Raw genomic sequence first — 10,917 nt, 5'->3', positions numbered from 1 at the left:
TCCAGCTTTTCAGTGATCTGAAAGGTTATGCTGAATTATAACAATATCTGTAGACAGCCCGCTGGGGGAAAGAAGTGGAGGGAGTTCTTTGGGTGTTTGGTGGGTTGGTTTTTTTCCAAGAAAAACACTCCGAGCTTAACATTTTTATTTTAAAGACTAGCTCAGACAGAAAAAATTCTAATAAGAATCCAGAATTTTGTTACCTAAATGAGACTTTATATACATACACAGACTTCTCTCTTGTATCTCGTTGTCTTATAAGTATTTGCTGTTATTACAAACAAATCAACTTAGCAACAAAAGGTCATACATTTCGTGCTTAGACTGAAGACCATACCTTCAGAGAAACTCAGATTGTGTTCATAAACTGGAGGGATTAATTTTTTTGAGAAAACTTCAGCGTATAAACTGGTGGATGTGTTGAAAATCCACACTTGGAAAATCTTTGAAAAACTTGGAAAATACTGGTTTGGAGCCATTAGAAGCTGAGGCCCAAGCTCTTTTGAAGGTGGAGCTTGTCAGAGGAGAGAAGTCCAATAGTGTTTCCAAAGCTTGCTTAATAACATAAGCAATAGAAAATATCAGTTCCAAAGACCTGATTCATCTTGATTTTACCCACTTGAATGAAATGTTTAAATTAGAACTAGTATTGTAATCAGCTCTCTCTACACAGAGTACTGAGAGTAAGAAGCACTTCAGCTAGTAAGGTAGTAACTTCCAACAGGAAAACCTTACTCTCTGTAGGTGCTTTATTTAAATTTCAGTTAAACCTGCATACAAGTTCTTTCCCTTCTCTCTACTATCTTTTTGTCATTCCACAGATGGACTTCTGACATTTTTGTACCATCAAAGGTGTGATGGAAAAGAAACTATCTTATGTCTAAAGTTTTGTAGGTCCATTGGTGAGAGGACTGGGTGTCGGATCTTGCCACAGGAATGGGACTATTGCCAGGAAGTAGCAATGAAGAAAGAGCACAAAGCCTTTGCGTATTTATTTGCCTGGTATGTCCTAAACACATATACATGATGAAGACTCATCATGCTAGAACAAATAGATCAGACCACCAAGCTGTCAGCTAAACTTCAATTAAATGTTAAGCACAAAACTTTGAAGATTCATTTGGACTTTTGAACTATACTGCAGTATAACGAATATTTTACTTTTTTTTTTTTTTTTTTTTTGCTAGAAAAGACTAATTGCCTTTGTTGGAACTAACAATAGCTGGCAGGTATATAAAAATCTTGTTAGTTAAAAGATGTTTGAAGGTTGCTTATAGTTACCTATTGTCTCAGTTATGTGAAAGACTGATAAGAAAGAAATTCAACTGATGCAAAGAAAAAAAATCTTCAATCTATTTGGTTAGATTGATTAGTTAGATTAGTTGTTTAGTTGATTTGATTAGATTGATTAGCAGGAGATAACGAATATTAGTATAAGAAACAGCATATGTATTGCATGTTTGGAGTGGAGCAACAGATTGTTTCAGGACATTGTATATGTATAAATGTTTTGCAATGATTACTAAACCTTGTAACAACCACAAAGAAAAAGAATGTCCATGCTTTTATTTGGCAACAGAATGCCATTGTGAAATTTCCAACAGGTTCACTCAAAGAGTCAGGAAAAGCGTGCTGTTCTAATGGATGCCTGTCACTTGCTTGGTGTTCAACTGTGATGGGAAGATTTCAAAAAATGACTATGACTGGTTTTTTTTGCTTTCTGAAGCAGGAGTTAAAAAATCTCATGATTTTGAGATCATGAAGGGCAGAAGGGCAGAAGCTGGAAAAATTAATGTCTACTAGATTCTGCAGAAGCATTAAACAGGCAATTCTCCATCTGAAGGAAAAAGACATAGTATCATACTGAAAACCAGTATTTCCTTACAAACTGACTGGTTTATATTATGTATTAAAGCCAGTGCTTGTAAAATTAAGGAAAAAAATGCCAACTATTTAATACAGTGTTAAAAAATGTAGACTAATGCTCAGAAAAAGCTTTCTTTTTTTTTAATCTTTGTATTCTTCTGAGCTAACGTGTCCCTTTTTTTTTAACAAACCTGCAGTAATGAGTTGAATCCTGAAATAGTCAGGGAGAAATGATATTTCCTTATATTGCTGTGTGTCTTTATAAGGACACTCTCTATGACAAAAGGGAATGCCAAAGAAAAGATATGATCTCTGTTTATTCCTAAGGGAACCGGTATTCTGCCTACATATGTTGATAAAGCTACTGTTGCCTCCTACCTGGTATATTATTTTTGAAGTCTGGCCTTTCAATTGCCAGGTGACTGTTTCGTTTTCATCACTGGGAATAGCAAAATATTTTAGATGATGCACTGCAATATCAATCCACTACATAGAAAGCCAGAGGTACACTACATAAGTGAAAATTCTGTATTAAAATACTGGATTTTTTTTCAGAACAATAAGGCCAGGATAACAACTTCTATTTATAAGAGTAATTTATCTAGATTTTGACAAATAGCTACAAAAGATTTGAGATGTAGTGCAGCACTACTACGAAAAAAACCCCCACTTCTTCTTGGGCCATTAGTAGTGGCTATTCTAAAGTTATCAATCAACTGAGTTCATTTAGTCTATTAAACTAGGAGACACGAAATTAAAAAAAAGGCAGATAAAGGCTCTTTACACATAGGTAAAAGAGGCACAAAGAGGTAGAAATAAGACTGTCTGTTTTAGCACATGCAAGTGGGGATTGCAGTAAAGCAATGTTTCCTCAGATCACTGTCTACACTTAAAGTGACACATGTTCAATGACAGAAGGGAATGTCAAAGAAAAGAGAGGATCTGTGAGTGGATAGGAAATAGATGAGAGCATTTTCCCATCTAGTCAATCTATCTTTCAAAAATCTAATATCAGAAAGGAAATTAAGTCAGCTGTAGGAGCATTCAGCCTGCCTCAGAGCAGGAGCTTTAGACATTTTATCAGGGTTAAGATGGATAAAGATCAGACAAAGAAAAAGCCCACCTCAAAACCTAAAAATTGGCCTACTTGGTTTATCCTTCTGGGAATTTCTGGGAGCTCCTGAAAGAACAGTGTCCTTGGCTGTTATTCACACCAAAGAGTTTTTCCTGGGAGCTCTCTACAGCCATTCTCTGTCTCAAGAATAGCACAAAATGGCTACAGCAGGTGGTAAAAGCTTTCTGGTAATCTTTTATTCTGCTGTGTTTCCAGGTGATAATTGAGGACCAGAGTTCATTCTTATGGCTCTGTGAACCTGGAAATTTTCCTTGTGAATTCTTTGCACACATGCTTCTTCCCACCTGCCCTCAGCCCTTACTCGTGTTCCCAGTTTGGAGCTGTTGTTGACCCCAGAGAGCTGTACAGGAGGCTCTATCACCAGTGCTGTTGCAAATCAGTTGTGTGAAGGATAATTTTTAAATTGCCCAAGATGCATTTGTGTGTTTTTGCTTTCAGTTGTGTGTCCAAAACCTGCAAAGCAAATCTGTATCTAAGAGATAAAAACAAAAAACATAGAATAAATCTGAAATTATGCTACTCCAGACATTAACATTTCAGATTTAAACAGTACTTTACAGGAAGATGGGCAAATAAAGTGGGTGAAAATCATCCTAGGCAAATTCCAACAAAAATACTCAGAATTGTGCCAAGAGCACTATAAATCTTAATTAATTCAAAGATCATACATTGACATAGTCCACCCAAAATTTTCTTATTCTTCAGTAAACCATAACACAATATTTGTAAAATGCTTTGAAGAGGACAAGCACTGTTTAAATACCACATATTAGTCATTAATACTATGGGTAGTGTTGTTGACTTGATTTGAAGAGTTCTGTGTGATGACTGTTTTGAAATAAATTACTGGTGAAATGGCAACTGAACAGTGTACGAAAGGAAGCTCAAAACATTCAATCAACACAGTGTTCTACATTCTTCTTGAAAACACACTGATATTTACTTTTTCTATGTCTTTCTTATATTAAATGAAAACATCTGTCTGGGATTTCTGAAAATCTGGAGAACAAATGGAAGTGAGACGCAGCATTCCAATCTTTCAATTGTACTTTTTATTAATTGCAGATCAGACAACAATCCAAGATCCAGGTGCAGTGATGTGTTTAAAGGAGAGGGCCCAAAACAATCTACACATGAAATGTGCGAGAGTATGTCTATACCACTCTGGAGCAACAAAAGGCCAAAGGGCTCTGTTAGGTCCAGAGGAGCCCTTCCATCCAAACCTCACAGCTCAGCACCCTCACATGGAGTCTTGAGGCCAATGAAGTGGGGTTAGACCACTGCTGTGCCCCAGCAAGGAAGCCACATATCCTTGCTATCAGTGCTTAGGGATAGTATCATGCAATTTTTAAAAATTTATTTTGCTCAGTATAAAAGTGAGAGATGGTTTTAGAAGCCAGGTTCAGATTTGGAACTGGTTTTCTCCACAGGAGAAGGAGATTCTTACTGTAGGTTAATTCAAGCCCTTCTCGGTTTCTGCCATTCAGGGATTTCATTCTCCAGGCTCCTGAGTGTTCACTCTTGATCACTCTTCTACCAGGTTTTGAATTATGATTATATTTACAAATAGAATTTTCAAACAGTTCCCATGAAAAAATCTGAAATTAAAGACTGAATACATGTGATTCATACACCATGAAGCATGATTTTAAATTCAGAAATACCGCTTTGAAAAAACTTTCTGTTTCTTAAATTAAGAGAGAAAAAATATTTATAGTATAGACTAAACAAGAAATAATTTTTAAACAAATTATTCATTAATAAAAAGCTTTTGTACAGTTTATTCCAGTTCTCTTAGGTCAGATTATTTTACAATTAGATTACAGGCTGTTGATTATTAAGATACCACTTCTTCTCATATTCATTCTGTTTTCTTCTACCTTTTTTCTTAAGTAACTTGTTAAATATGCTCCTCAGCATGTAATTTAGTAATATAATTCTTATAATACACTAAGATGCAAGAAATCCAGACTTTTAATTTGAAATTTATAGGTTTGTAAATAGATCCTCTGTTTTTTAATTCTGTGAAATGGGCACATTCTTTTCAAGATATTCCCAAGATTGAATTTGGTCTTAATTTATATTATGCAAGTAGTGCCAATCTTTGCTTTTAATAACAGAACTTTTAGTGGTGAAAAATGTCCAAGCAAGGTTTAATGTGGGAAGGAAATTTTAACCCAGTTAAAGATAAAATTTGCAAGGGATATTGTGCTCATTGCCATAATGCAAGCATTTTCTTTCCTGGTCTTGTTCCTGTTCGTAAGCATCTTTAATGAACACACCTGCTTTATTAAACAGGTTGCTTTTCCTAAAAAGAAAGCTCAAGTTCCTACAGAAAAAAGTGTACTGATGTCATGGTGGTAGTAATACCAGTCTGGTATTACTACCAGTATTGGTCACAAAATATTATCGGTTATTGGTCACATAAATTCCAGAATTTCATTAGAAGTTCAAATGATTTATTTTTAAAAGAATCCCATACAATAATAAAGCTTGGCTTCAAACCTTGAAGTCTGCAAAGGGATCTGGAAAGAACATTTAGTGTTTAATTGTTTCATCCCAAATTAGGTAACACCCTTGCTGTGAGACAAAGGAGATTCTGCAATAGTAGTCCAGCTAAAATACATGACCTTTGCTCCAGACAGGGGTGACAGATAATTAGATGCAATACCTACTAGAAAAACACTTTAGAATTGAGAAATCAAAATTGCAAAATGATACTTAACAAAGCCTAATGGTCATTAACTATTTAATACAATACTTTTGTGGGAGAAGGTAATTGTATTTTCCATTTACATTAAGTTCTTCATGTAAAGTTCCTAAAGGAAATCAGCATATTCTAAGACATATATAAGAAGATGAGCCTTATCCTTGGCATGATGGCTCTGCACTGCTCTTTCTACCAGTCTTGAAAGCCACAAAGAAAAAGGAGAGGTGAGGTGAGGAATAATGGAGTGAGGTAAAGGAATTCTGGGGGAAAGCACTGAGTAAAGGATCCTGAGGTTACGGCACATCCACTTGATGCCAGGGTTCTCATGTGAGGACAGGTACAGAAAGTGAAAAAAAGGGGAACCAGGGTCAGCTGTATGACCTTAATTCAGATGTGTAGTTACCCTTTTTATAGATGAGTGGAAAGGTCTTGACTTTTTTCCTTGATACCATTCACAATTGGTAAACCTTACTACCGGGCACTGCAGATTTTTAACGCAGGTGTTACAGCCAACTCTGAGGCACAGCACTTCTTGCAATACTTGAGAAGTGTCAGGGCCACGTTGCAAAGCTTTTTAATCCCTTCTAAAAGTATTTCTGCAGGATGCTGTAATCCAGCTCTCAGGGATTTACAGTACATACACAGCTTTATTATCTCTGTTCCACTGTTGAGCATACAGAAGTAGAGATGTTGACTGACTTGCCCAGGGCCAAACAACATCATGATGACAAATGTTTTCCTAGTTTCCATTGCCATTGCACTCATGACATGAAAATGGAAAAAAAAGAGATTCAGAAAATATTATTTTGTTATCTGTGAATTCTCTTACACTGGACTTTTCAATTTACATTTTTATTAGCAAATTATTGCCTATACTTCTTAATAAGAAGAAAATCCAACCAAACGAACAAACCCAAACAACCTAGAATGTGTTTTTTTACACTAAATTTAGATGTCTCTGATTTGAGAAAAGACAGGATAGTAGTATCACCTTTATACAATTTTATGTTAACAATTTAAATAAGAGAAATCTTGGTATTGTGCTAGATATACTTTTCTTGTTAGTCTATGCATTAATTACTACATCTATACTATTCCTTTATTAATATTTTATGTGGTTGTAAATAAATTCCCAGATTCCTAATTAGACATATATATTTTTAAATGTGTTGGCAAAAAAATGTCTTCCCCTTACTTCCTCAAATAGTAACAACTCCAAACCACATGTCAGTGATATACCATCCTAAGGTGCAAGACAGAAAATTCATGTCTTGTTGCTTTACTCTGCCAGTGCAGGTTCCCATTCTGGGAAAGAAGACATTTCCAAGTTTTCATTGGGATTTTATATTCACCTCTAGCCTTGGAATTTCCAGCAATATCAGATTTGTAAACCACAAAATTTTGCAGTTCAAGAAATTAAAATCAAAAAAATGTAATAGGTTTTGTAATATGTGATGAAACTTCTAGAGAAAGGTCTGATGGTGTCTGAGGAAATTGGTTTTATAGATGAAAGGCTACAACAAGCAGGCGCAATATAAATGCAAATACTTTTAAGTATTCTAAAATGTCATTTTGTAATAAAGGTGCATTTGCTACCCATATAGTATAATGTTTTAGTCTAGTGTAATGCTTTATTGCTAGTAATTTGGTTCTCCAGTTGGAAGGTAATGAAGCCTGCCCAAAATGATTTATAAACATATATATATAAATATATTGTGCTTGTGTGACTCCTTGTATGAAAATAACTCTAGCTATTCAGCTGAGATCAGTCCTTTCATAAGTCCTTCTCAGAACTTGGCTGCTATGAAAGAGCCTGATTTTCATATGGGAAATGTATGTGTAATAAATTAAATTCACTCTTTAGATGTCATTGTGGATATTGTAGATTTTTCCTTTCTGTCCCCTAACAGTTATTTTAAAAATAACTGTTACTACAAGATACATTTCTGTCATATGTCAAACAGCACAGATTTAACAAAAACTTTTCTACAACAATACTTTATTTCATTTCTTCTTGCATGTAGTAAATACAGCAGGGAAAAAAAAAAAGGAGAAAACTCTTATGGGGTGGCCTAAACTAGAATTAGGTGATCGTCGAACGTGAAACCTTCATCTGTATAGGATCAGAGATTCCTGTACATGCTGGCATCAAGTGTGATGAAAATACAGTTTCAGGAAATAGCTACCACCATATCCTCATCTACTCTGCTGAACAATGATGTTGTTGATGGCAACTGAAAGTGGCAAACAAATTAATAGACAGTTGTAGAAAAATACTGGAAAGATATGAGTTTGCTTGGTTGCCCAAACTTTGCAAAACAAAGACAGTCTGTCAACCATAATTTGAGAAAACATTGTGGTTGGTTTGTGTGTGGGTTAACAGCATGAATGGCACCTAAAGTCATTACAGAGATTACAAAAGTGAAACTGAATAGTGCATTAAAGCTCATAACTGTTAGTTCTGGTCACAGGGCAATATTCTGTAATATTATCAACATTGACTCTTTTGTATTAAGCAATGGAAAGAAAAGGGCACACCCCAATTTCACAATTTTTTACGGTCTCCAGATTTGTCAAATAATTTCAAACTATGTTCTTTCTCTACTTTAACTTTCCCTGCTTTAGTTTAAAAACTAATGCTTTAGTTTTTATAGCTCCTTCTATATTCTTTTTGCTTGAAAAATGATCTCTTTTTCCATTTGTTTGGTGTTAGCTACTGTCATCACCCAAGATACTTTGAGAATGTACTTATGTACTTGATGCATGTTGAAAAAGGCACTGCATGGACCATACCTCACCTACAAAGCAAATTAGTTGTAGCATCTGTTTCTCTTTGATAAATGTATCTAATGTTTTTGAAAAAGTAAGCTAGCATTTTTTCTCGGTAGTAAAGCTACCACTTTGATGTAATAGAAAACATCTGTCTTTTATTTGAAGAGGTACCAGAGGTTCATTTGTTTGTTTTTACACAACAGTAAAACTCAACTTTCAGGCAGAAAATTTCCAGCTGACTTGGGCAACAGCAAAAATTTATGAGAGCAGTGCTAGGGGGTTTTTGCCACAGCTGTCTGTAAATGGCTGTGTCTTGCAATAAGCTCACATTCCAGAATTAGTGTAAGGGCTTTCCTCACTCCCATTCCCCTCACTCCAGGAGTCAGGAAAGACCTTTCCTTTGCATTTTAGCAATGCTAAGTAACTTTCTCTTTAGAAATGTTCCTGACATAGCACTCTGCTTACTGTAGGTAATGACTAAGTTTGCAGACTGAGCCTCCCATGCAACAGCCAAAGCATGATCTGAGCTTTTCACTTGGATTATATGGTTTTTATTTCTCCCTGCAAAGCAAGTGATTCACTGAGTTTGCATCCATCATAATGCATGGGACCTGATAAGATGCATCTGTGGGTCCTAAGGGAACTGCCAGATTAAGTGGTTAAACCACCATCCATTGTATTTAAGAAGCTGTGGCAGTCCAGTAAAGATGCTCCTTTCTAGAAAAGGGGAAACATAAATCCCATTTAAAAAAAAAAAACAAAAAAACCAAATAAAAACTAACAAAACAGGAAGATCTGAGGAACTTCAGGCCAGTGAGTTTCATATCTCTTCCTGGCAAGACAGAGTTGATTGCTCTGGAAATTATGCTCAGGCTCATGGAAAGAAGGATGTGTTTTGTGACAGCCAGCATGGCTTCATCAAGGGCAAATTGTGCCTGACAAATTTGGTTTGCCTTCTTCAACGTGGTTACAGTGTTGGTGGAAAAGAGAAAAGCAACTTATGTCATCTACCTGGACTTGTGCAAAGGAGGGAAGGGAGGCCGTCCAGTGGGACACTGGAGAGCCGTGATGGGGTTTTGAGCAACAAGGTCCAGTGGAAGATGTTCCTAGACATGGAAGGGAGTTTGGAACTAGGTGATGTCTAAGGTCCCATCCAACTGTTCTATGATATGATTCTATGGTAATCAAAGTTTTTTCTTTTAGTCCTGCCAGGATATATCTGTGGGCACGTCCCCAAATGAGAACTTTATACTGTTAGAAGGAAGGCTGGCAGATCAGAAAATGGGCTCACACTACAGTGTTTCTCAGGGCTGATTTTAAAGAAGTTTAAAGTGTTGGTCATTTTGTATTTCCCTGAGACATAAATTACTTGAAAATTGGAAGGTCATGGGAAAACATGATTATACCTCTACCCATTTCTCATATTCTCTCACTGTTACGTTTGCTGCCAGGTTTAGACCTCAATATGATCATTCAACTGTTTCTCATCTTCTGATAATCTGAAATAAATATAATCACAAACACACCTGAAATCAAAGTCACATAGCCGATCAGCATTGGAAGTACATAAAACTGTAAAGAATTAACAGACTGATGCTCTTGTCAACAGTAAGAGGAGGACATCTCCTGGAGGCAATTTCAAGATTTCTTAGGGTTGCCTGTTTAGGATGTCTGTCTCTTCTGGCAATAAAAGTAGCCTATAGTGTTGGAGTCTTTCACCAAAACTGGCCTTGGTGAACAGCCTCTGTCCTACACCAAAGCAGGGTATGACAAGGTAGGGACACCTCTGATTACACAACTTTTGTTCCTGTGTACTTTTAGAAAGTTACTTTTATAACAAAATGTGTATGCTTTCTAAGCACATTAAAAGGTCATTCTCTGTTGTAAAATTTTCTTAGCCTTAGGAGAAACTATAGGGTTAAGACCCTTATTGTAAGAATAGCCACTGAGGCTAGCCTTTTGTCACTCACTTGGCATGGTACAGCATTCATTTAGCCCAGCTGTTGAGGACAATTTAGCAAAGTACTTAAACATACCCTATATGCAGCCAGAGGGTATAAAATGGTAGAATAGATTTTCCTTTGGTCCCCTGGGGAAGGAGCAAGGCAGTCTGACCCTGGTCCTCCCGTATTGTCCCTAAGCATCTGCAGAGCTGCATTAAAGTGAGATCTGTTACATCAGGTCAGGCAGAGATAACAGCATGTCCACAGGCACATGTACATACACATATGATAAACAGTTTGAAATATGGATGTCCCCTTACAGGGCAATCCTGTTAAAACTCAGCACTGCTGGCGGAGCACTCCATGTTCTCTGATTCCAGAACACTTTGCAAATGCTAAAACACTCCAAACATACTCTTAACAATTCCTCGTCTATGTACCATATTATTCTGAACACTGTGAAGCACTCCTGTTATTCTTGGGCCTCCTCA

Source organism: Geospiza fortis, unplaced genomic scaffold (assembly GCF_000277835.1).
Source record: "Geospiza fortis unplaced genomic scaffold, GeoFor_1.0 scaffold195, whole genome shotgun sequence".
NCBI lineage: Eukaryota > Metazoa > Chordata > Aves > Passeriformes > Thraupidae > Geospiza > Geospiza fortis.
This window is presented reverse-complemented; position numbering follows the sequence as displayed.